This window comes from Galeopterus variegatus, unplaced genomic scaffold (assembly GCF_000696425.1).
Source record: "Galeopterus variegatus unplaced genomic scaffold, G_variegatus-3.0.2 Scaffold15293, whole genome shotgun sequence".
Lineage (NCBI taxonomy): Eukaryota > Metazoa > Chordata > Mammalia > Dermoptera > Cynocephalidae > Galeopterus > Galeopterus variegatus.
In genome coordinates, this window is record NW_007741404.1 from 32,534 (window position 1) to 35,227 (window position 2,694).

The window sequence follows — 2,694 nt, forward strand, 5'->3', positions numbered from 1 at the left end:
CCACAGCCACCATCCCCAAAATGCTGAGCATCTCCCGGTTTGGTCTCAGGGAAATACCTTTTGGAGGCTGCCTTTCTCAGAGTCATGATTGTGTTTCTCAGATGCGTGATTGTTCCACTTGAGTTTCTCCTCCTGAGGCTGCCCTTCTGTGGGCACCATATCATCCCTCATACTTACTGTGAGCACCGTGGGCATTGCCTGGCTGGCCTGTGCCAGCATCAAAGTGAACATTATCTTTGGGCTTGGCAACATTTCTCTTTCCTTGAGTGTGCTCCTTCTTATTCTGTTCTATGTCAGTCAGGATCCTGTATACAGTCTTCAGCCTGCTCTAGGGGGAGGGTAGACCTTTCGGACCTTTAAACTCCTAACACCTGTGGCTCCCCCATTGATATTATTTTAGCGTTTTTACTTCAGCATTTTTCTGTCTCTTGACACACAGTTTGGTGTTACAATATTCCTGATATATTTATATTTTCTTGGCCAGTCTTTTTCTCCTAGAGGCAGGAAATTCTCTGACCTGCCATAGCTGATTGTAGGTCACCCCCATTTCAGGAAGAGCCTGATAGGAAGAATGCTACACAGAGAGGTCGAGAAGAATTTGAACAAACAGGCCTTCCTAGGTTTCCCCATCTAGTCTATTAATATTAGATAATGCCATTTTTGTCCAATCACATTTCTACATGGTTGTCCATGCTTCAATCATGCCTATGTAATGAAGCTTCCTTAAAAACCTCAAAACACAGGATTCAGGAGCTTTTGGATAGCTGAACATATGGAGGTTCCTGAAGGGTGATACACCCAGGGAGGGCATGGAAGCTCTGTGCCCCTTACCCCACACCTTGCCCTATGCATCTTTTCATCTGTATCCTTTGTAATATCCTTTATAATAAACCAGTAAACACAGGAATGTATTTCCCTGAGTTGTGTGAGCTGCTCACGCAAACTAATCGAACCTAAGAAGGGGATTGTGGAAACCCCGATTTATAACTGGTTGGTCAGAAGTTCCAGATGTCTGGAGTTGTGAATGGCATCTGAAGGGAGGGTGCAGTCTTGGGAACTGAGCTCTTAACCTCTGGGATCCGATGCTACCTTCAGATGGATAGTGTCAGATTTGATTGGAGGGCACCTTCCTGGTGCCCGCTGTGGAATTGTTTGTTTGCTTGATGGTGAGGGAAACCCTCCCTCACATTTGGTCACAAAGTCAGAAGTTGGTCTTCTGTGTTGATGATTGTTGTTGAGTGAGAGTATAGAAAAACACTTTGTGTTTTTTCTATATACTCATATAACAATCAAAATTTTCATCAACATAGAAATGGATAAACACAAAATGGAATACTAAACAATAAAAATGAATAAACTGTTACATACTACAAAATGAATGAACTTTAGAAACATGTATATGAAAGAAGCTGAATATAGAAGACCATATATTGTATTGATTCATTTATATTANGAAAAGTAGAGGAGAAATCACTAGTGAGAATGTCTCTGCTATGCATGGCAGCTATTTGTGGCATAAAAAATGTCCATGCTTAATGACACCCAGTTTTATCCTTCTTCATTCCTGCTTCTGGGCATCCCAGGGCTAGAAGATGTGAATATCTGCATTGGATTACTTTTCTTCCTGTGTCTTGCTGCATTCTTGGGGAATACTGCTTTCCTGTTTGTGATCCAGACTGAGTACAGTCTCCATGAACCCACGTCCTACTTCCTGGCCATGTTGGATTTCATTGACCTGGGCTTGTCCACAGCCACCATCCCCAAAATGCTGAGCATCTCCCGGTTTGGTCTCAGGGAAATACCTTTTGGAGGCTGCCTTTCTCAGAGTCATGATTGTGTTTCTCAGATGCGTGATTGTTCCACTTGAGTTTCTCCTCCTGAGGCTGCCCTTCTGTGGGCACCATATCATCCCTCATACTTACTGTGAGCACCGTGGGCATTGCCTGGCTGGCCTGTGCCAGCATCAAAGTGAACATTATCTTTGGGCTTGGCAACATTTCTCTTTCCTTGAGTGTGCTCCTTCTTATTCTGTTCTATGTCAGTCAGGATCCTGTATACAGTCTTCAGCCTGCTCTAGGGGGAGGGTAGACCTTTCGGACCTTTAAACTCCTAACACCTGCGGCTCCCCCATTGATATCATTTTAGCGTTTTTACTTCAGCATTTTTCTGTCTCTTGACACACAGTTTGGTGTTACAATATTCCTGATATATTTATATTTTCTTGGCCAGTTTACATGTAGGTGTTGCACCAGCTTTCAATCCTGCAATGGGCTCAAGACCAACCTAATTTGGGAGCACATGCTGGAGATTTTCTTTGACTGATAGCTAACCATACAACTGAGAATGTGCATATTTAGACCATAATGTAATACAATTGTGTTTGAGCGAGCAGGACTGAAGTCATGCTGGGACATAAAACTGCCTGGGCTGCAAAGGGGGTGGCAGGATTTTAAAAAGGACAGGTTTTGTTTTTGTTTTTTTTTCTTCTTCACTCTTTCTTCTCATCCCCTGAGTTTCTTATCTTGCTTTCTAAATAGGAGAACAAGGCTGAGAGCTAATTGTTACTTTGCAAAGCTCAGTTCTTTCTTTGAAACTCAAGGTTTTTTTTGTTTGTTTGTTTTGTTTTTTGTCCCTTTTGAGACCGGCCGCACCGCGCTCAGCCAGTGAGTGCACTGGCCATCCCTATATAGGATC

The 2,694-nt window shown here is 43.0% G+C and overlaps 1 pseudogene; it reads left to right on the forward strand.

Annotated features, from left to right (window-relative positions):
* The first annotated feature begins 1,829 nt into the window (after positions 1-1,829).
* On the forward strand, positions 1,830-2,322 carry LOC103582224 (annotated as a pseudogene).
* Positions 2,323-2,694: the final 372 nt, after the last annotated feature.